A 24871-nucleotide genomic window follows, 5' to 3' on the forward strand; every position below is an offset into this window, starting at 1 on the left:
GTCCCTTGGTGTCAAAAGAAGAAGAACGGAGGATTTAATAACTAGCTTTATGCCCTGGCAAGATTTTAATGAAGAGAGTAATGACCACATTCTCTCTTTCTTACCCTAATAAGAAAGGAGTTCAGAGGGTGGCTGAGAGCATTTGGGTAGGTTCTTATTTGGTAAACCCTGTGGGAGGAGCTGGTGAGCAAGGCATAAATCTGGGGATACCTGTTACTGGGCCAGATGGTGCTCATAAAGCTCTCTAACAGCGACAGAATCCATTGGTTTAGGTTTCTGCAGCGCTCTGAAGACTGTCAAATACTGCAGTGAGTGCCCAGGATGGTAGTCACTATCTCCATCCTCGACCTTACCCCAAAGACATCTACAATGGGGCAAGAGATTGAGCAAACTGAAGCAGTACATTTGCAACGGTTGACTTGGGAAGACCAACCATTAGAATGAACAGCAGGTGGCGCTCTTTGTCCCTCCACCCAGTCGTGCCCTGTCCTTGAGCCCCAAGGACAGACATTTTGAAGGCTCCTGAGCATCAGATTCTGTTTAAACAATATTGCACCTTGCTATTTTCTCCTGGTCCAAGCCAAGCTATGGTGATGCTCAGAAGTCTCCACCATTGGAGCCCTTCCGTTTTCCAATCTGCTCATCAACCTAGGCAAGATTTGCCTGGTAGGGCCAATTTCTGAACTTGTAGTCACCAGAGAATTTCACTGGGAGCCTAGGCTGTCATGTCAGTTTTGGTGGGGCACATCTCACGTTAGTCTGGCACCAGGAAAGCATATTGGCCAGCGAGAGACCACTGAGAAGGCAAAGAGAGAAGAGCCTGGGGAACTGCCACAGTTTAAAGGAACTCAATGACATATAATTGGGCTTCCAAGCCCACTCAAATCTGTATGTGGTAAATGGGGACAAGGGTGTGCTCTGCGGAAACTGGAACTCATAGAACTTGGTTATAAATCATAAATAAATACTCAGAGATAGCACTTTTTTAATTAAACTTTTTATTTTTTTTAAGATGGCATTTTAAATAAATGGCTCCTCAGTATATTATACTTATCGGATACTCCAGCTTCTTATTAACCCTGGGGGACATTTAGAGTTACAGTATTAAAATGTTGCTAAGATGTACAATCCAAGGTAAGAGACATCCAAAAATAAACTCTATCTGCCCACGTGAGTGTAACCGGAATGGTCCAGGTGGGCCGCTTAGCGAAGTGCTCAGCAAGAGGGGAGTCCACTGTTCTGCCAAGGGGCCATCAGCCACGGTTACCTGTCGCTGCTAGGTCTCCTCCAGGTTCCTCTGCCAGCCCTTTAGCCACAGAAGCAGTATTGGAGTGGGAGACCAGAGCTTGGGTTTTCTAAATGTGTGACCCTTGAGGTGGCCTCCCTCTGGCTTCCTGCCTCGTTTCACCACTTTCCTGACTCCCGAGGTCATGAGTACAGGAGACAAGGGAAAGGCATGTTTAAATAGTTGCCTGTGTGGCTGCTGAGCAGCACTAGAGAATACTTTGCCGAGAAGGATGGTTAGCAGTACTGACTACAGGCGTGGCAAGGCTTAAAAGTCCTACTTCTGCTTCCGTTTGTCAAGCTCTCTGGAGAGAGCTCCTTTTTGGAGGGTAGCCTTCAAGAGGCTGCCAGTTGGGACCAAACTATAAGAAAAGCACCTCCTGTCTACCACACATAGGAACAAAGATTATCTCTTTGGACATTTAAAATAATAAAGATAGACCAAATTGCCTTGAGATCTACCTATTTCTAGCTCCTATAGGCAAGAATTAAAGGCCTGTGATACCAGGCCAGGCTCTGGCTTGTGGATGATGTTTATTCAAGACAAGGAAGTTTCCCACCCACCCACATCCCAGATTAGTTTTTACTGATTCATAAAGTAGAAATTCAGCTGTTAGGGTTATATCCAAACCTGGGATATACAAACCCAATATGATCACTACAATTTGTACTCGGGGGAAATAAAGAAAGCAGGTTTTCCTTCAAGCAGCAGCCCCAGGCGGGCAATCACTACTTGATGTCAACATTGAGGGAGCAAGCTGGAACCTGTGCAGCTCTCCTAGAACAGCTGTTTCCGCTCGGCCCTGTGCTTCTGCACGTTTTCTTCCTGCAGATGGGAAGGTCCCCTCCTCTTGGCTTGCCTGCTGGAATCAGGACCAGGCAAGGCTGAACTTTCTGACGTGTCCTTAGGGGACTGGTTGTGAAGCTTCGGCCTCCTGTAGTGGAACCATTAGAAAGCTTTCTTGTGATCCTATTCAGAGGTCTATGCCTTCCTTCAATGAACTGTCATCTTCTTCTCTAATGAACCAGATGTGGTCCCCAGGTGCTACTATCAAACTGCATTCAAACGAACTGGCCTGATTTTGAATGCATTAATTTATGTTTTTGTGATGTTGTGAATCAGAATGGGGCTTCAACTGTGCATATTTTGTTATGCATGATGCTCCAATTACATTGCTAATGCTGGAACTTAGGTCTTCTATCATTTGTCACAGTTATTCTTTATTAGAAAAAAAAATGTGGCCACTCTGAATTCTCTTGTAGAGAATCGGAATTTCAGTTAACCTGTGTTATGGTCACTTTTTGTCCATTTGACCTGAACTAGAGTCATTTGGGAAGGGGGACTCAATTGAGAAAATATGTCCAGCACAACTGCCTGTGGGGAGTTTTCTTAATTAGTGAATGATGTCAGGAAGCCCCGCCCATTGTGGACACTGCCACCCCTGGGCAAGTGGTCCTGAGGTCTATAAAAAAAAAAAAAAAAAATAGCAGGCTGAGAAAGCCATGAAGAACAAGCCATAAGCAGCATTTCTCCATGACCTCTGCTTCAATTCCCGCCTTCTGGTTCCTGCCGTGAGTTCCTGGCCTAGCTTTCCTAAGTGCTAGGTTGTGGCCTGAGTGTAAACTGAAGTAAAGCCTGCCTCCCCTCGTTGCTTTTGGTCATGGTGTTTTATCACAACAGTAGAAACCATCTCCTCCTCCCCATCACCTTGTACTCTTCTACCTATGAGTGCTTTGTGTCCTGTCTTTGGGTTAGGATTGCTCTTGTTCAGCTCAAAGCAGAAATACCTATATTCTTGCTATGTGTCCCCCAGTACAGTGTGCAGGTGCCCCAGAGCTGTAGGGTCGCCCTTGAGCATTGCTCTAGTTGAATCTTAAGCTTTGGCTATATTTTTGTTATTCACAGATAAATACTTCACAATCTATCTATCACGTCTTTGATTTGGGGGCTTTCTTAGAAATCTGAGGGTGTCCTTTCTGCTTCCTATTCAGAGATAAACTCAGACTTACTCTGTGGACATGAATAAATGTACTTTGGTAACTCTCCATATCTACTTGCAAAGAATGTTCAGTGTGACACTGTGGGATGTGGCATTCTCTTACTGTCAACTAGACTAAGCTGGGTGCTACAGTGTTGTTTCAACCTTATATACCCTTTCTTATTCTACGTTACCTTTTTCCTAAAAATCATTGAGTTTGTCAACTGTTGCTTCACAGATACCTTTGGCACTAAAGAAGCTGAGCTATCCCCGCCCCCTCCGTGTTTGCTGTTTCTGTGATGTAGTTTTTATTCCATGCTACTTTCGCTCCATAGAGCTTTCTAGGTAAAATAGGCCTTGTGTGTGGAGACAACGCATAGGCTTCACTTTCCTCTCTGGCCTGGTAACCCTTGTACGAAAGCTAAAGCTGGGAGGTTTAAATCTATTTCCCTTACGCGCAATTATTATTTAGGTTTGACCTCCATCTCCCTTGTAGCTCTGTTTCATTTGTTCTTCTTGCTTTGGCTTTTCATTCCATAGCCCTCTTTCATGTTAACCCAGTATTTCCAGGCTTATTGTCAGCTTATTTCTTCCATTAACATCTTGGCTATAATTGGATCATTACAACTTTTAGTCATCTATTTATAACAATGGCCGGGCTTCCTTTCCTCTTTCGCTTTACAACTCCTGTGCTCTGATACTCACTTCCCTAGTTTTCATCCCACAGGCTGTGCCTGTGAGATCAGTCCCCTTTGAACTCTTCCTGTTGTGCTTCGGGCTCTAAACTGTCCTCTTTTCAAAAGTAAATTATGAGAAGTAAGCAAACATAGGCGTTTATATTTACCCATGTAGTTACTGTTTCTACCTGTAGATGGGAGTTTCCATCTGGCCTCATTTTCCTTTGAATTGAAAACATCTTTTAACATTTCTCCTTATGCAAGCCTGCTGACAACACATTTCCTAGGCTTTCCTTTATAGAAAAAGCCTCAGTTTTACTGCCTGGGAAATCTGTGCTGTAACTGCTGGGTTGAATTTTTCCCTTTCCTTTTTTTGATTTTTGTTCAACTTGGGAGGCTCCCTCTTTGTTTCTGCCTTCTATTGTTCTGCCAGGAGGTCCACCTACTGTTGCTCTTGTTACCTCTCCTCAATATGTTCTATTAATTTGGTTTGCAGTATTTCGAGTATTATGTGCCTACTGGAGAATCTCTTTTCAGTTGTCCTCTTTGATACTTGCCGAACTTCATTAATCAATCGATTGGTAACTTAAAAATAGAAAAAAAAAACTGAGAAATCCTTTATCATGTACCTTCAAATATATGTCTAATACAATTCTCTTCTTTTCTTGGGTACCAGCTACACCAAATGAGCCCATTTGGTAGTGTTCCCTATGAGTTTGAAGCTATATTTAATTTATTCAACTTTTTTTCTGTCCATAAAGTTGGATAATGTCTATTTATCAGACTTCAAATTCACTGTTAGAGTGGCATGGTGAGTATGCTAATGATTCCATAGTGTGGGCTTTCCATTTGAGTGGGACAACTCAGCTCTCCAGCATCTTTTCTTATGTTAAAACTTCATTTATGTTTCCCTATAGCTTTCATAAATGCACGTTTGATGTAATTGGCTGAATACTTTTACAAAAGCTGACTGAAATATTGCATGCTAAGTCCAACATCCGCTATCCTGGACTCAGTCACCACTGGCCAGTCACTCTTGCTCTTATGAATAGAATGTAGTTGTCCCAACAGGCTTCCTCAGAGTGTGCACAGATAGTCTCTAGGTTCTGCTGTCTGCTGTGAGGTCCCCGTGGTTGCCTTTTAGTAGATAGCTCAGCTGACAGCTGATAACTTTGACCCCACTTGCTGGAAGCCAGCCTCCAAGCTCTTCCTCTGTGGGATCCTCTCAGGACTTCAGTTTAGATTTTGCTAGAGAGAATGAGTCTTTCCCTCTGTGTTTTCCTCTATGTTGCTGTTAAGGGCCTCCTGCTTGCTGTCTCAGCTATAGAGCCCCATGTGTTGAAGAACAGAACCAATCATTCTAAAACCAGCCAGACTCCTGGCTCTCCAGGGCCCATTGTTCTTCAGCCAGGCCTAAAGTGATGTGCTGCTCAGCTCTTATGCCACAACAGCTGCCATTGGATGAACTGCTGGTGTCACTCCCCATGGGGACTCAAACAGCGGAGGTGGCTTGCTTCCTTACTGCAGGGGTTCTTCCTTTTTGGGTTTGACACCCCAGGGTTCCAGTATCTCCAGCTGCATTGCAGGAGGATGCCTGCCAAGGCCATGGAGTAGGAATGATGCAGTGCTCTAGCTAGATTCAAGTACATGAGTCATCACCTTTTGTAGAGTCCTAGACATTTGTAGTTCACTAGTTTGGCCATTTCAGTCTGGTGCTGCCTGTTCTACATGGCTGGAAAGCAATTGCATATGCTGCTCTGTGCCCATTTTTACACACACACACACACACACACACACACACACACACACACACCCCTACTCTATCGTTTCCTCCATATGGCTTGAAGATGTTATGTGTATAGATATTCATAGGGGAGTGATAACTTCTTAGTAAGCACATTAGATAATAGGAATTTATGTTTGGTGAGGCTTTCTGTACACCAACTGTTGTTTTGAGTGTCATATTTACTAACTTCATTTAATTCTCAAAATAGCTCTTGAGGTAGGGTACTTGTTGTCCATTGAGAAATTATCACAGAGCAATGACATATTTTTCTTAAGAGGGTCTGTTTCCATTTCCCATGTTACTGGCTCAGTCTCTAGTTACAGCTTGCTTTTCACTGTGGGGCGATATCCTCTGGGATAAAGTGAGAAGTCAGGGGAAGTGGAGTGTGCTCATACTCACCAGTGATGGATGAGTACTAAAAAACAGGATAATATTGAGGCTGAGCTTTGGCTCCTTGGTACCACATGGCACCATTTTTACCCCCTCCTACCCATTGTCCTGAATTCGTTGCTAAGCATTACAGGGCCACAGGAAGAATCCCGAGGGTCATTTGTATTTTCTTCCCTTAGCCTCACCTACTGACTTTTCTTTTTGTTCCTTTCGATATGAGCTCATAAAATGTACCAAGGAAAGAAAGCAGCTTGTTTAAAACACAAACCTTTGGGTGGAATAATGTATACTAGATTGGCTATTTGATCTATCGGTGACAAGTGCTAAGACACATGTGCATTGATTTTCTTGAGGAGTGTATTTCTAAGGGTAATTTAATAGTAGTATTGAGCATCGCTTTTACTGGTGGGGAGGAGGAAGGGATCAGGGAGGAAGAGAAGGAGCTGCTAATGGTATTTTCCTAATGCATTTGCTTGGGTCAGTAGAAAGCTGTCACAGCTTAATGCACTGTCTTTTTGAGGATGTTATCACGTACAGGATTAGGCCATTGCACAACATAAAAACAACAGCCACTTGTTAGACGGGGAGCTTTTTAAAGACCTTCTATCAGCCAGTTATGATCATTTGAAGACTGGTTATGGTTCTAACTTCTCTACCTTTAATTCTCCATCAAATCTAAGTGCTAAGGGGAAAAAGCATTTAACTTCCAATAGCAGGTGGGGAATGCCAGAATAAAAGACTTCAAAAACCCCTTTGTTCCTTTCCCTGTCCACCCAAGGAAATTATATCTTATTTCTAGAGGAGATTAAGGGAGTTTTTGTGTGCTGTTTGTGGAAAAACAGGGAAAATGAAACCTCTGAAGCGCTTTTGACATGATGCATTGTTCTTGTGTTCAGGATAGGAACACAGAGCTGACACAGGAAGCACAGCTTCTGATGTTCAAAGGGACCCACTGAAGTTCTGTGCTATATGCTATGGTTCTCTTTGCCTCACAGTTTTGGTGTTTATAATTTTTCGAGCTACGTAATTCAAGACATCTCTGTAACGGGGAGATATAGAGGATTCTGTGACTGGATCCCAAAAAAAGATCTTCGGGATCAGTGAACTCATTCCCTGACCAAGTAGTTATTGCCTACTAGAATGCTAGTGAGTAGAGATTGTGTCTAGCAAGTAAGCAGAGAGGGTGGGGAGCCTGGAGAGCCAATCAAGGATGAGAGATCCAAGTCTGTGTAGGCAAGGACTTCAGAATGAATTTCATGTAAAATAAGAAGCTATAGAAAGACTTTTGGTGATTATTAGCAACAAATGTGTTAATTCCCTTTAAGTAAGGGACACTATGGATTTTGAGTAGAGAATAGTTTTACAGGTAAGTGGTAAAGGAAAAGAAGAAACCAAAGGTGTGGAGGCGGTGATGGAGGAAGTAATCACCCCAGACAAGTCTCAGGAAGAAGCCACAAGATTTTCTGATGATCATGAAAGGCGATTTTGTCTTTAACTTGATGTTGTTTATACTAAAGTAGAAAAGGCTGAGCTCAGAGTGATGATGGGTTTGTTAGGAGTAGATGATATATTTGCAAGAAAAGAAATACAGAAATAACCCCTGGCTTTGAAATGCTTTTGAAACACTGCAGGAAAATAGCCAAGGTTGGAAATTCGGTTTGGTTAAATTTGTAATTGCTCTACAGACAAGAATTTATCCTTGTGTCTTGCATAAAAACACAAAGAATGGCACTCTGGTACTCACTAAGTATTTCCAGATATCTTAAGTTTAAAGCTCAGAGAATTAATGCAGGATAAAAGTTGAAAAAAAAAAAAAACCATCAGCACAGTGACTCTGCTTTAAACAGGGAATTAAACATTGAGATAAGCAGTGTCTATATGCCTGCTTCCTTCCGTAAAAAACTTTCAAACTCTACATTTGACTGAAAATATTAACTCTGTTTATGTCTTTGGATTGGAAAGTTTATTAGAATTATGGGAAGAAACAATGGAATTCAGTGTGTGTTTCCCTTACATGGATGGGGTTAAACTGGGAATTGGTGCTTTCCCATCCTTCCCCATAGTAGGCAGGAGCAGAAGCTATTTTGCACACAGGTAAAGATTTAGTGTTCCCTCTGAGCCTGAGTCTCTGCAGTCTCTTCCAGTTCTAATGTTAAAGTGTTAAAGTGTAAGCGTGGTGGTTTGTATATGCTGGACCCAGTGAATGGCACTATCAGAAGGCGTGGCCCTGTTGCAGTAGGTTCAAGTAGGTGTGTCACTGTGGGTGTGGGTTTTAATACCCTAGTCCTAGCTGCCCGGAAGTCAGTCTTCCAGAAGCAGCCTTCAGATGAAGCTGTAGAACTCTCAGCTCTATCTGTACCATGTCTGCCTGGACGCCGCCATGCTCCTACCTTGATGATAAGGGGCTGAACCTCTGAACCTGTAAGCCACGCCAATTAAATGTTGTCCTTAGAAGAGTTGCCTTGGTCAGAGTGTCTGTTCACATCAGTAAAATCCTAACTAAGACAGCACGTCTGTCAGAAATATTAGTAAATTGGTTCCGGGCATGGTGGCACAGACTTTTAATCTCAGCACGGAAGAGGCAGAGGCAGGCAGATCCTTATGAGTTTGAGACCAGCCTTGTCTACATAATGAGGTTAACAGAAAATTCATTTTATGGAATGTGATACAGATCAAGCAAAATGACAAACTTTGAACTACTTCCATTGAGAGAAAAAGAGGAAAAATCTCAAGTCTCACTGTCAAACCTCTAAGAAGTTATGTTACTATTGATCTTGTTCTCAGACTCAGGCCCAGCTATGTTTCTTATACAACCCAGGTGTATCTTCCTCAGGGTGTGCTGCCCACAGTGGGCTGGACTCTCATATCAATTAGCAATCAAGACAATGCCTAACAAGGGATGTTCACAGACAAATCTGATGGAGGCAACATTTTCAGCCAGCATCCTTTCTTCCCAGGTATGCCTAGTTGACAACAAAGATTTGCCATCACATAGCTGCCAGTCTGTGAAACAGATGAATTTTATTTAAGAGGAAAATTTCCAGGGAAGATAATACCAAATCTGACTCATAAAGAAATTGAAAATATGGGTAGGCCTGTAAATGATAAATATATTAATTTATAGGATGAAAAACATATTTGTAGAGAAAAATCTTGGCCCAGGTTTCTTCATGGATGAATTGTATCAAACACTAACAGAAAAAATAAGACCAATTCTTCATCAGAGAAAGGGTGCAAGGCAAATTGAGGAATATTCTTCACCTCATTCTATGATATCATCATTTCTTTAATATCAAAACTAAACAAAACCACAACATTAAAGACAGTGACAACCTCAGGGATTGCGGAGCCCGTCTGGGTCTGACCCAGGTCCTCTGCATATGTCATGGTTGTGGAGCTCCCTGCTTTTATGAGATTCCCACCAATGGGAATGGAGATGGGGTTGGTCTCTGACTTTTGCCTGCCTTTGGGATCCTTTCTTCCTACTGGGTTGTCTAGTCCAGCCTTGGTGTGCTATGAGCTGGTATTATTGTAGCTGGTTATGCTGTATTTTATTGATGTCCCAGGATGGACTGCTCTTTTCTGAGGGGTCATGGGTCTAAGAGAAAGAGGAGATTGGGGAGGGGGAGGCTAGAGAGGGAACTGTAGCCAGGATGCAAGGGATGAGAGAATTCCCACAGGGGAGACCTGGAAAGGGGAAAACATTTGAAATGTAAATCAAGAAAATATCCAAGAAATAAAAAGAGTTGAGAAAAGAAAATAAGGGAAAGAAACCAGTGAGAAACCAGTGTCTCTCAGGGAGACATTGTGTGCTTTCCTTCTCCAGGTTAATGACCTGAGCTCTTCAGTTCCTCTCCCTCCTACCTTCCTTATGCTGACAGAGTTGTCAGAACGGAGGCTCTTGGCTCTACTTTGTATATCTGTTGCACACGGAAACCTCATCTCTCAGCCACAGATTTCCAAAACAGTTCAACTACCCCAGTGTAGACCACCCAAGTCTTTGGACTAAGGAGTTTTGCATATTCCTCCGTGTAATCAGGTGGTCAAGTATTTTTGTCATACTTTATTTATTTTCTAGCATAACTACGTCTTTACACAAAGTTGACTTAAGTAAGTTTATTATGTTACTAAACTTAGACCTCTCTTCATTATTTTCTTAATCATTTAATTTACTGAAGTTCAGTGATCAGTAGCTGGGATACTGTGCTAATGCTACAGTGTACAGCCAGACTGTTCTCTGGGATTTATAGGGGTGGGCTTGGGATGTGGCTTTACCTTCCACATCCAATGCAAGATGTTTTACTCTCCTTTTCAAAGCATAGCATTATTATAGCTTCTGCCGAACAGATAGGGAAACTAAGGCTCATACGATTTAAGAACATGGGTTTTACATCCTGTGTTCTTCTGTGTTGTCTTAGAGAACACTAACTGAATCAAACCGTCAGCTTGTTGACTAAATAGATAAAGGTTATGAGGGCACTGCCGTATGCGTTCTTTCTAAACTCGGGGTTCATGTTTTCACCCTGCCTGTAAGTGCCCTTGTGCTAAAATTTCGTATGTGCTTTTGAAGAGCTGCTTTTCTCTATGTTTTCATTTGGTGATTTAGCCCATTGATCTCCTCTTGGATGGCAGCAGTTGGCTAAAGAGGACTGAGCCCACACAGCACTTTGCTGGCCTTCCATGATCTGCTCTCTACTATCATCGTGCTGGGCCTATCCCTTAGGAGGATCAGATATGCAGATCTAAGCGATACCGCCATCTGGCACATTTGGGCTCTTCTTCATAATCTCCTTTGGGTCTGCAATCCCCGATCCCCTGCCCAAACTATTACAAGTCCCCCTTGGTTGCTGACCTTCCTTCTTCCACAAAGCCCTCCTTTAAGCTTTAGTTCCAGTGGTTGAGGGTCAAGCACTCATACTGGTCCTTCATTGAATACTACACTGGCAAAGGAAGGGTATACTCATAGAGAGTTAGGTGCCAGGTAACTTCTGGTACTGTCCATTCTGGTGATAGGGCATGGGGAATCTATGGGTTCTAAATCTGAACTGAGCTCTGTAAGCTCGTTTGAAGGAATACTTACCAAGGTGGGATAGAAAATACATTTTAATTAGCCGTTTGCTGCTTTGGTTTTTAACTTTAAATCTTTTGACTTGACAGCTGTGTCTCCATTGAACTCTTGCCATGGGCTCTGCAGATGCTAGGAATCTGCAGGATTCAGGCCTTGTATCTGAAGCAGACTCCTAAAGAGAGTGGCATAATAAAATGTGATGAAAGCTACTGCATTGTGGGATATATCAATGAAGGATAAACCTAGCTGCAGCTTCCAGGTTAAGGGGTTTGTCTGGAAACATTAGAAACTGAACACTGGGCATACGTGAAGGATAGAATCAGTGACACAAGTCACTCAGGATTGCAAATGGAACTATAGTTTATGTTTATTTAGTCAAATTATCTTAAAATCATTAGCCAAAGATTAAAGATAAAGCAAGCATGGGAATTGCTTCCTCCTCGGGACCTTGGGTGTCTGGTCCAGCATCTACAGTCTTAAAGCAATGCAAAACTTTAGGCAGCTATAGTTGTGGGCAGGGCCCTTTCCTCCTGCATACTATAAAAGTTGTGAAAGTCAAAGCTTGATAGATGAGGTCTGAGGCCAGGATATTTAGATAGGAAAATACACACACACACACACACACACACACACACACACACACACACAATTATAATTACAACAGAACATATAACTAGTCTTCCAAGATCAGAATGGAATGAAAGTGAAAATTCCTGTCATTATGGGTATCATAGCTTCCCAAACATTGACTTACAATACAGCATTTATGTGTTTAGAGTATTGCCTAGGTAAATACACATACTGTACCAATAGTAATGTGAAGGCATAGCATATCTAGTCTTTAATAGGCAGTATCTATGACACTTCTTCATATGCTCATTTTATAGTGCTCTCTCATCCATTTGGAAAAAGTTGCTGCAGACAGAATGTCATGTGCTCCTGACTGCAGCCTCTGACATTGCATGCTCTCCACATGCACTGATTGGCATTGACCAGCTAGGCTTGTGTGAGAGCATCCTATGATCTTAGCCCAAGGTCACAATTGCCAAATTGAACTGATGCTGAGAAATATGTGTCTCAGTATATAATGGACAGAAGATGAGGAAGACCTGACCAAGGGCAGGAATACGACTGGCAATATGGAGGACCGGAGAGCATCCAGATCACTGGCCTTGTGAGTGAGTGTGTGGTGGTGACTGATACAGAAGTAATCACTTTTAGACCATGTCTAAGAGAAGTAGAATTGGTCTCAATTCCAAGGAGCATTCAACACACTCAAATAATCTGAATCAATTGTATCACCTTGGTCATGCTCATTCTGTCCCCCCTCTACAGAAAGCAGTGAATAATTCAGATGCATCACCATACTCTCTTTGACTTTGTGGGTGAGGGAACAGAATCAGAGTCCTTAAGAGGTTCCTGTCCTTGGCTATCTGTCTGTTAATGTTTAGTAAGGAAACTAGGTAAATATTTTCTTAGGCAATGGAATATATGCATATGCAAGACAATGAACTGATTGTTAAGGGTATTTATTTATTTTTCTGTGAGTGGGATTTCGACTTAGAGAAAGAAAAGGGGATATGTCCCCATCTCTCTCTGCCTGAGTGAGGACTCCCAGAGGGCCCATTGTTTGTATGACTGCTCCTACTTGTGGGAGGAGGTATTCTAGAGGCTGTTGATTCAAATAGATCATTTTTACCAGGTTCCAATGGGCCCCTCAAAACTCATCAATGGGTCACTCAAAACTCATCAATGGGTCACTCATGCTAATATTCCATGCTAATAAAGCAAAACAGTTAATAAAATTAAAAATGTTGCCAGCCTTCCAAGGAATCACGGGGAAAGACAACAGCCATACCTCCTAACCTAGAATTGGAGTGGGGTCTGGGCTCTAAGGATGGAGAGAGAGCAGTTCCCCCACCCCCTTCACCCTTCAGTTCTCAGAATAGGACAGTAGATGTAAGCAGTTCCTTAATCCTGGTAATGTGTAACAGTTTTTTGCTGTTCAACAACTGTTATTTTTTTCATCCTGCTCCCTCCTTAAAAAGGAAAATCACATTGAAATTCCCAGCTTGCTTTTTGTGGACTTTTTTGTTCTTTTGCTGTTCTTCTCTGTCTACAAAAATGACCATTTTTGCTCATCCCATCAAAATACGAATTCTATTTTATGGAATGAAGCTCTGTCTGTTTCTAGAAAAGTTTAGGACCTTTAAACTCAATTGCACGGTTGTCTTGTGCTAGTGGCCTTGGATAAAGGTCCTCCAGGGTAGGAGGGCCAAGAGGTGGTGGGTTTCTAACAATCCAAACCTCTTGGCAACCTGTAGCTTGGTCTGTGTGAATCCCTGGGTGGGTGGCAGTGTGATGAACCTGGAGGATCCCGAGACTCCAGTGGATCCTCGCTGACACAATATGGCCGCGTTGGAGGCTGCCCTTATCGCTGCCATCTGAATTCACAGTGCCTGCTTCATGTAAATGGCACTTTATCCAGCTGGAAATGTGAATCCTGTCAGGAGCACTGGCTCCGTCATGCTTATCAGAAATACATTATCAGGTGGGGATTAGACTGAGCCGCTGCTCCTGAGCTGCCCGGGCCCAGCGAATAATGAATAATGAAAATTCCATGGGCTGGAGACAAACACAATTGACAGGCCGGGCTGCAGTGCCAGCCTTTCACTCTGCTGAATGTGACACACGCTGTTCAGGATGGTTTCCCACTTCACTCACCAGGGCCTGTCCTGTTCAGGATGTGCAGGATGGGGGTGGGGGTGGGGGCTAGGGGGAGGAGATGCTGGCCTTCTGATCCCTTCCTCCTATTTCCTCCACATGTTGGCCGTCCTTCCATCTAGGCCTGTAGCGCCTTTTTCACCTTGGACCCACAGTAGTATTACCTCCAAGAAGGCCAGGAAAATAGCCTAGAAAAAAGGAAATAAGTCCTATACAAACACCCAGTTCCTCGGTGGTGGAAATGGAGGCCTTTGGGGTGAGGGGTAATCAACCGGGAGATGGGAGGACATTCCTAAAAGCCTTAATTACTTTGATTTTAAAGTCATCACTTTCTTTTCAAATGAAGTTGGCTTAAAGGAGTGGTTAAAGTTCTCAGTATAATGAAGTGTTTACAATAAGCAGATCAGGGTTCGTTTTAATTCTGTTTCCCCTACTCTCCCTCCACTTTATTCTGTTGCTGTTTTGTTTTCTGGTACTGAAGACTAATGAGAAGGCAGAATGATAGAAACTCAGAAAATGTGTAGCAGTAATTATCTCTACCTCCTCCACTAAGAGAATAACCCATTGTTGTTGCTGTTTTAATAGCATGAAAGCAGAATAAACAAGAACCATAAAGCCCGATATTAAAGAAATTTGGGGGGAAAGGTAGAGAAATAGGGCTGCCCATCATCTGGCTTTTATAACCAAAGAGTCCTGTCTTCTGTAGCGATGTGATCTGAATGCACAGTTCAGGTTTTCATTGAGTCTTCTGTGCTCACCCATTCCCTTTGTTCACAAGGTTGTGTGCCCAGTGTCAGTGGCAAGCGATCCCTGGACAACTCACCAGCTGTAAGAGCTCTGAGTATGCCTTGAGAGATGGTGACTCAGTTTAAAGTGCAGGCCAATGGGCAGAGAGCAGGAGGTAGGGACCTGGTTGTTAGGTTCAAGTGAACTGTTGAACCAAAGGCCTGCCCCTACCTTATCCAGGAGCAGGATGGGATCCTATGGCCCACTCTTCCTGAGAAAGCACTGATAGAAAAGCTAGACAGATAGTGCAGTTGCTTCTGGGTACCGCCAACCATCTCTCCATGGACAGGAGCTCCACCCTACCCATCCCCATGGCAGACAACTTATGGGAATGAGGGTTCTAAAACCAGTGTGCCAGGTAAAAAGAAGGATGGATGGAGATCTCAAAGTTACTATCACTGCGTCTCTGTCCCAGGTGGGACATGATCGGGTCTTCAGGATATCTCCAAGGGACAGCTTGAAATTAAATCGCTACTTTTCAAACAGTAAAGGTGGAGATTCCAGAGATGAACAGAACATCGGACGACCACTAGCAGAGCTTAGTCTACTGAGCTTCAAGCATCGTTTAGCCAGGAGAGCATGCTTTGAAGAGTGCACTAAACACATTTGGGAGTGGTAGGTCCTATGTTTGTGGGGTCATCGGGAGCCTCACCTCAGTCCTTCTCTGCCTTCTTGCACTTTTAGATTCAGGTCACAGGGGAGGCACGCCCCCAGATGCCTCCTGACACACCCATGTCCTTAATAAAGTCTCTGCATGCCTGTAACTATCAATGAGTCTTTGAACCAATCATTGCAAAAGAGATGCAAAAACCTGGATTCAGCATCTGGCCTCCAGATTCATCTGTGCCTGTAAAATTAATGCCCTGCATGTTTCCTCTGAAGGACATTTCTCCCCCTTCATCTCTCTCTTTGTCTCTTTCATGATGTTTACTTCTTTCTAGGTGTAATAACTCTTGCCTGTTCTCATCTCATTGGGAATGTTGTATTTGAGTATGCCTTCTAGTTTGGATCCAAATTGCTTTGTTGGACCATTCTAGAGATTATATACTTTTTTTTTTTTTCCTGGTTCTTTATCTGAGGACAACATCACACTATAGCTCCTTTATCTTTTGTCTATCTAACATAACTGATTTGTAAGTTCTACCTCTCCTCAGGTTCAACCATTTACAACAAGCTTTTCGTCACCTCTCCCATTGCTGCTTCACCCAATATAGTCAGCTTGTATCTCTGTATTTATATTTATGGGTCTCTGTTAAGACATTCATATTCATATTGCACCTGCTTTGTCAGAGGTTGCCTAGACCGTAGCAAACAAGGCAGACTTTGTCTCTGCTTTCCTGGAGCCAGAGATGAAATAAACAGTTGCAGAGATACATTTGGAAATGTTCTTGTTGAGAGCTATCAAAGACAGCCCATAATAAACATGACCAGAAGAAAGCCTAATTTAGATTTGTAGGGTCGCTGAAGACTTCCCCTAGAGATCCTAGCTTCGGAACAGCATATTCAAAGGCCCTGAAGGAGAATAACACTTGACACTGCTTGCAAACAAATAAAGCTGGCAGAGCTGGCCAACAGGTGGAGTGGGAAGGTAGAGAAGAATGCAGATCCCAGGCTGTACAAAATGCTGAGAGTCTGATAAAGACAGACACTTTGGTTCTGAAAGCAATGGAAAGCTGTTAGTGGTGCTCACCTGGTATAGCCAAGGTAGGAGAGGTGTTAGACTAGCACACGGATGAAGCCTGTTGGACTCTATGGGGGCTGCATTGCTCCACAGCCACATACAAGCTGTTTAACTTTGAACAAGACTCACTCAGACTCTGTGCAATGGTTCTCATTCTCAAAGGAGCTGGGATATGAGGTACTTGTGCTGTCTTTTGAGTCAAGAGATGTAAAGTTTGTATTAAGTTCCTGCTTCCAAGAAAATACTGTGTGACGGTCAGAAGGTCAGATGTCTCTTCGGGACAGTAGTGGGTGGGATGGCCTATCAAAGACACTCAGTATCTGCTACCTGGAGGTGCAGTTGTAAGACCAGGTATGTCAAGGAAGGAAGGTAACTCATGAAGGGGAACTAATTTCTCACTAGTCAGATGTTGTTGTAGTTGACCCACATGGCAGTAAAAGGGGTGGGGAGAAGTTAATAGGTTAGAAATATATTTGGGAGACAGAATCAATAGGATGGGTGATTGATTGACTGTGGGGTTGAGGGTGAGAGATCTGTCAAGGATGACTTCCTTCTGGCTCGATTGACTAAATGTGTATAGTTATGTCAAGAAAGCGGAAGGTGAGTTTTCAGAGAAAAGAGTTAGAACTCTTTTTTTTTTTTCAGAACTTGATGAATATGCAGGTAAAAAAAATGCAAAGGAGAGTTCTGAGACAGAGAAATAGATTTAATACATTTTAGCAATGAGATTGAATTCCACAGTAGCTCTTCAGTTATAATCAGAAGAAAAGAGGGCCTACAATTAAGGGCTAAGAAGCCTGAATATTTAGTATTTGAACACATTATAAAAAGATAGATATCTTTTTCTTGGTTAGTTGTGAATAGTCACATAATAAAAATAATAACGGTGTATATACAGCATGTAAAGTCCTTGTGCTTTCCAAGATCGATGTTAATGGGGGCTTATCTCACCTTCACAATGACCCCATTCGAAAGGCCAGTCAAGGTGTACTGGTCCCATTTTACAAGCATGGCAAAGGAAGCAGGCTATATGATTTGCTATCATTTAGCAAACACTAAATTACTTGTAGAAAATATTCATAATGCAATTTTTGACTTATTATAAAATAGATTCTGTCATATCTACTCATTATTTAGGTAGATATTTTTTGTTTATGATTAAGTAATATGGGCCAAGAATTTGTTCAAAGGATGGAATCTTTATCAATAATATGCACATTGACATTTGGATGTGACTTGTTTATTACACAGTGGGATCTAGAGTATGCAATAAGGATTTATTTCCTGACTCAGGTCCAGCTGCTGACCACTCTAAAGCCAATACATGGGAGAAATCAGTGCGGAGGAAATCAATTTTATTTAATGGCTATTCCTGAAGATAAGGGTCTTTGCCCACCAACAGTTCTCTTAGGGAATTCTGGGAAAAAAATGGGCTTCTGTAGGAGGGAAAGAGGGCATGGGAGCAATGAGCAAGGAGGCTGTGTGCTAAAGGGCATCTTCCCCCTATCTGGTACCCTCCCCACTCCATCTCTGGTTAAAATGTGACATCCCAATGGATGTTGATCTCCTAGGGCCTACTTTCTTCAGATATCGTCTTTTCTGCATGTTAAACCCCACAGTAATTTGCATGCTTTGTGTTGACACAAGTGGGGAAATGAGAGAGTTGCACAATCTGATGTCATTTGTAAGGCCCCAGATTTGGGGGTGATCTCTAAGTATAACCTGTTTAAAGGTTAATATGTTAATCATTTAGGGGCGGCTTCCTATTAGAATTTGGAATGCTGAGCAAAGGGAGGCTGATTAACCTTGCAGAGCACAGCTCACTATTAACATTCTCAGCTACCAGGGCAGGTTTGAGCATTACTACTGTCTAGATCATCATTGGCTCCGACACATACCGTCAGCAGCACTTGAGAACTCTCCAGAAGAAGCAAATACAATGGATTTATCTTTGGTTTACGGATTCAGAAACCTTGATACGTCCCTGGAACACCTTCCTTGTGATGCTGGTGTCTGTACTGTCCTAGATTAGAACTTCTCTCTGTACGCTGCACGATTCCTGCCCCTTAGTCCTAACTCTTACCTATTCAGGAGGAGCAAGGATCTCAAACATTTTAAGTTCACTTTTTAACTCTTACGTTTCAATTTTAAATAACGATAAAAGCATGTCTATAATATATTCATATTAACAGGCACAGCTTAAGTGCCGACTATCTACAACTCTGGTAGCTATATTTTTAAAAAAAAGACCTACGTAACACAATCCAACTTGAGAAATTGAAGGCAACGAAATTTTTTATTGTCTTCTCACTGATGTGTCTTTCTCATGGTGATCTCAAAGTCTGTCTAAAATACTCCTATTCCTTAAAAAGCATGGAAGGAAAATAGTATTGCTCCTGCCAGGTGGGTAGGAGAAGGAAATGGGAGCCGTACAGGAAATTCCAGATGTCAGAATTGCAGCTGTTTCTTCATCTTCCTTGGTGACAGTAAAATCGCTTACTCTATCTGAGTCATCCTACGATGTGTGACTGAAAACCACCCCCATTTCCTTTCACTTTAGTTATCACCTTAGGTTTGTGCTATTGTGTATAATTTTAAATTCATCATTTTACTCAAATGCCTAACTTTGGTTAGTACTTTAATTATGAAGTCGTTTTGGCTTTTAGAAGAGTTACAGCTGAAGTAATGAACAGTATTTACTTTCATTAATGACAAGTTTCATTCTTCTTCCCTTCCATGATAACCACAATGAAAGCTTTCAAAATGGGAGAGAAAAAAATAAAAAAACTCCATAAAGAGAAAATGCTATAAGCCCTGCTGGTTGCAGAAGAAGAGCTGGAGTAGGAACCATGGTAAGAGTGATGTATAAGTCAGAGGTCCTTGAGGATGGTTTCCAACAGGCATTCTTTAGTGGACTGATGGAGTGAGGGCTGTTACATTCTATCAGCTCTATCAGGGATAGGAATTCAAACCTGGGTCCCTGTGTTTGAAACAACTGCAGGCTCTTTGGGGAAGTATAGTGCTTTAAATCTCAACTGAGCAAGGGCTGGGGTGATGGCTTAATGGATATGTGTGCTTTTTGAATAAGCACAAAGTCCTAAGTTCAAACCCGAGCACAATCATTGAAGCTTCTTCTCTAAGACACTTCTGCCTGCTTTCCATTCTATAGGAAAAGCCAAGATCCCACGGGTCTGGAGCATGTGCCGACCTACAAATTCTTAGGTCCCAGGAAGCCAGGACAAATGACTCCCTGTGGTACCTATTCACAAGCTAGCCAGCTCTCCCACTGTCACTTAGTGCCTGTGGTTCCTCTCAGCTCTCCCAGCACCCCTCAGGACCTGTGATTCCTCCTAGGGTTTCTCACCCTGCTGCCTACCCTAAATCTCTCCTTCCCAGGCTCAGGCTACAACTTCCCTAACTCCAGCCTGATCCCTGTATACTCCAGCCATGTTGATTACACTGGACTCTTTGCTTCGTGTCCCAGGCCACCTCTTGGTCAGCATCTCCTCTCTTGCTCTCCCTCCCTCCTCTCAGGTTTATTCTGCTGGCCATGTTCAGCCTGGACTTTTCCTCCTGCCTCCCCTTATATCTACAACAAAAATCTTCTCTGTGCTTTAGAAATAGCCATGTCTTCCCCCTCTTTATTTCCTATTTCCATTCACAAATCTTCTATGCAATTCTGCCAGTCAGGAATGGAGAAAGGGGGATATGAATGATACCATTCATTTTGATCATTTATAAATGCTTTCCATTCTGTAGGTACTTTGAGTTGTTACATATTCAATACAAAATACTGTAGTATATCCATTTTATTGTTATTGTTTGTTTTTGAGGAGGTATTAAAATGGCCCCAGTTCATAGCAAAGGTTCCCCGTGAACTTCCAATCCTCCTGCCTCAACCCTCAAAGAAGTCCTGAGGTAACAAGTGTGTATCATGACACTGGGATATGGGAAATGTCTGGTTTTTTAAAAAATTTTATTTATTTATTTTTTTAAATAAGAGAAGTTGAAATTTTACCACATGTCTCTCTCACAGTGCATTAGGGTCCACAGCACAGAGGCTGAGGGAGTGCATTTTCTGAAAGGCTGCCACTGCCCATTTTGAGCAGGTGAGACTTGAGACTTAGCCACTCGAATCGCACCTGTGTTAAACAGAGCTCATAGCAGCCTCAGCTGGTGGAGCTGTACTGAATGCTCTGTGTCACAATGGGTTGTTTATGGTTATATTCCTCAGCATTAAAACATCGCCATCCTTATTACTCATGAAAATGCTATGCGAACTCAATTTCAGGTTCTTTTGGTGAAATAGAAGTAGACATTTTCTAAGCAAATACATTATGCATACATGATGTCAGGGGTGGTTTGTAACCTCCTTAAAAGGAAATACACTTTGAATGAAGTATCACTGCAGAAACAAACACAGACCAATTGAAACAAGCAAGGCCTGTTTATTTAGATATTGCTGAACAAGGAGGTCAGTACATTTCCTTGTGTTTCTGTAAGAGGTCCAAGGCAGGTGGGGGGTTGTGTGTGTGTGTGTGTGTGTGTGTGTGTGTGTGTGTGTGTGTGTGTGTGGTGGGATCCTGATAAAAAAAGGGAAAATCTCCAGCTGAGGCATAGGCAGAATTTCTTGCCCTAGGAGAGCTGGAGAATTGGAGCTCACTAGGAAAGGGCCTTCTATGTGATTGGGTGGGGGACACACTTGGTCTTTTCTGGTTTATCTCTAAGAATTTAAATATGAACTAGGCACTGAGCCAGTTGTCTGGTTCATGGAGAGTTGGTTGAATCAGAAAGTGACCCTATAGGAATGAGACTGCTGGCATTCTTTCTTTCTGGTTAGTATATGTGAGATGACTTCCTAGGCTATTACAGTTAAGTCTTAAGTCATTCAGCTGTACGTACATAGCCTCTGTTTAATGTTAGGCTCCCATTTTTCTATTTTTTTAAAAAAATAGAACATGATTTTAGTTAACAGGGCCCATCTCATCACTAAATCAAAATGACTGAAACATGTATTTAAAATTTCTGCTACTTGCAGCAAGGATGGAGGCGGTTTGTGCCTATAAACATCAGCTTCTCAGGAGGCTGAGTCAGGAGGAGGTCTGTAAGGGAAAGGGCACTCTAGGCTGCATAGCATGATGTGACCTTTACAGAAATAATAAATAAATAAATACATGCAAATTAAAATATCTTCCTAGATGTAATAGCATTGTATTGATTTTACAAAAACATTCTGATAGTAGTTTCTAAGTGGGAATTTGATATGGAATTGATTTCAGACCTCATTTGAATGGGTGGCATTTTTCTTTCTTTCCACTAAGTATATAGTTAGATTTTCCTTAGTTTCACATACAATTTTAATACATTTAACTAATTCTGTGCTCTTAATGTGTAAGGCTAACAAAATAGATCATTCCAAAGGACAGATTATTAAGAAATGATTTACTAATGCCTTTGGGGGTTGAAGTATATATTTATTTTACTCTTTGTATAGTTTATTTAAGACAGGTAATTGGCTTCTGTAACTTGATTTAACCAACTACAGACTGGAAATACTCACTTAAAACTTGTATCTGTCCTGAGCATGTAGAGAATTATGTCTTGTCCTTATTTACTAAAAAAGAGGTGTGATGACACCTTGTAGCATTATGGGAACATTTCTATTGTATCAGATATCAGAAATAATCTTGGAGTAATTTAAAATGTACAGAAAAAAAATGTTCATAGGTTACATGCAACTGCTTTACCATTTTCTATAAAAGATTTGAGAATCCATAGATTTTGACATCCAGAAGGGAAGAAAGGAAGTTTCGGGAACTGACCTTTTGTGGATTCTGGGGACTGGAAGATTACACTTTTTCTAAATATGATTTTTTTATGATTGAACTGTATTCTTATAATGCTCTGTTGTATAGCAAGATTTTTCCCATGGTGATGCCACATACACATCTTCTCACCCCAGGTAGGGAGCATAATGACAGACGGGTAATATCAGATTCCAACTTAGTAAACCAATGAGTTTTACTGGGATTGTTTACAAGACTAGGGGTGAGGGGTTACTTTCAGGAGTAGAAATGGCTCATAGACAGTTGCATTATCAAAGCCCTCCCCAGCATGGGTGTCAGCTCACAAAAATCTGAGGACCTGGAGCAGACAGATAAAACATTTGGACAGTGTCCTTTTTAAATAACTCAGCTGATCTACACTTCATAAGGAGATGGCTGGTTGGTATTCTGCTTTTTCAAAGTAGCTGGCCTGCTCTCAGAGTCTCCTTTGCAGCTTCAGCTTGTCTGAGTGTAGCTGTCAGCTCTCTGCATTGCTTATTCTGGGAGGGAAGGGCCTAGTGAAACTGGTCAGTTTCAGGGACTTCCTGAAGCTGTTAGGAGATGTTTTAAGGAACTTCCCTTGGATGTTTTACTCTGAGGAAAGCACTACACAGCAGGCTCTGATAGAGAGGATTCCAAGACATAATAATTTATGGAGATTAGGTACAAGCCACCAAGGAAAACCAAGAGTTAATTGTTTCCATGTAATGATTCATTGTGGAATTGCTCTGATGTGGCATTTAAATCTGTCCTCTTCTGTTGCATGTCTTGCCTTGGGGGTATTAGTCTGTTATGCAGATAACTAAAAGCTGCTAAGGCAGAAGATTTGCTACACCAAAGGAGTAAAGAGGTCCTGTTGCCTGGAATTACTTGGGAAATTTATATCTCTGGGTGTCATGAAGACAAATAAGGCAAGGCTTAGGAAGCAGTTTTCATACTGTGTCCTCCAAGCGAAGAATCCTCTCCCTGGCTCTTTTGTGTAAACTTGCTTCATGTGAGGAGTTAGGGAACTCGATGCTTTTAGAAAGGAAAAAGATTAGGGGGAGAAACTCTTCCCCAACTTTTTTAGTTCCAGGTGAACTGTGAACGCATGGAGGGCATTTGTTCTTTTCATGTTCATCCACTGAGCTATCAGCAAATTCCTAAGCAGAGAGATCAGTTTTGTGTTCTGTAGTGAGAAGTTGCTGTGTCACTCTGAAAGTAAGTGAGTAGCATTTCAGTTATATTGCCTTAAGGACACACACTTCTAGAATGAATATATATATATATATATATATATATATATATATATGTCTCTAAGCTATATAACATTATAAAGAAATGACAGAAATGTTTTTCCCTATCCTGAAAGAGAAGACTCAGCACTATAAAGCTCTTGGTCTTCTGAAATATGGTAGACTTTGGCCATCCGAATGCATGTGTACTTTGGATAGTATCTAATGATCTCAATGATGACCACAAAAGAAAGAGACAGAACAACACCAGAAAAGGAAAACAGGAGTGCAGAAGTCAGACCATGATCTCATGTACAAGTGAGCTCATATCTAGCTATAATTAGATGTCTTCCCAGAATTAACATTTCTGTAGCTAAGGCTGCTCTCAAATCTTTTGTCTTGCAGTTGTATCAAACAGGAAAGCAAAACCTATGAGAACTGCAGAAAATTTGGCCCTCATTTGCATGGTCCATCTCCACTGGTGAGCATGCAGATGCTAGATGCCAGTGAGAAGGGAGATCGACTGGCCTGAGTGCCAGTGTGCCTAGCTGTCTCCATGGAAACCCAGTCAGCATCTGTGGGTGATGGTTCATTGAGGAGACACACCTGCAGCTCTTAAGTCTAAGCACATTTGCTGCCTCCACTCACTTCATTCACAGGTTTTTATTAAATGAGTCAATCTGTCACCACTGACTCCCTCAGCAGGAGCCCCAGGTTCTGATCTGAAGGAAAAAATTAAAACTTCCATTTTAAAAATTTTTAGAGACCCAGAATAGGTACCAAAGATGAAGAGATGATGTAGATGAAAATAAACACAAGACAGTCCTCTCTGGACTGAATGACTTAATTATTCTGGCTGCTTCTGCTGTCTAGTCTCTCTCTCTCTCTCTCTCTCTCTCTCTCTCTCTCTCTCTCTCTCTCTCTCTCTACCTGTGTATGTCTCCCCTCCATCTATTCCCCTCCTTCTCTTCCTCCTTCCTTCCCTTCCTCTCTCCTTTCTCTCTCTCCCTCTCTTTCCTTCTCCTTCCCTCTTTCTTTTACTCTCTTCTTCTTCCTCCCTCCATCTCTCTCCTCCCAGCCTCTGAGATATTTTGACTATTTGTGTCACTAATAGAAGACAGCATGTGAAACTTTCATGGTATTTCTGTGACTCCTGGGGGATGTTAAATGTTTAGTGATCGATCCTTTTATGGTCTGAATACAGAATACCCTCTGTAGGCTCATATGTTACCAGTTTGAACTGCAGCTGTTCTGGGTTCAGTAAAATTTTCTAAGAAGTTATGAGGTGGGAGCTACCTGAAGGAAGTAGATCACTGTAGGCAGGTCCTTTGAGGTATATTGTCCCTGCCTCCTTTTCTTTCTCTGCTTCCTGTTTACAAATGTCCTCTGTTACATGTCCCTGCAACCATATCTAACTGCCCAACTTCTTCTTCTTCTTCTTCTTCTTCTTCTTCTTC

The 24871-nt window shown here is 42.1% G+C and overlaps 1 protein-coding gene across 3 annotated transcripts in view; it reads left to right on the forward strand.

The window, feature by feature from the left end:
• The window catches only part of Opcml (opioid binding protein/cell adhesion molecule like), a 1129626-nt gene that overhangs the window by 741530 nt on the left and 363225 nt on the right, over positions 1-24871 (forward strand). The gene's annotated exons all lie outside the window — the stretch shown is intronic.

Source organism: Mus pahari, chromosome 10 (genome assembly GCF_900095145.1).
Source record: "Mus pahari chromosome 10, PAHARI_EIJ_v1.1, whole genome shotgun sequence".
In the NCBI taxonomy this organism is placed as follows: domain Eukaryota; kingdom Metazoa; phylum Chordata; class Mammalia; order Rodentia; family Muridae; genus Mus; species Mus pahari.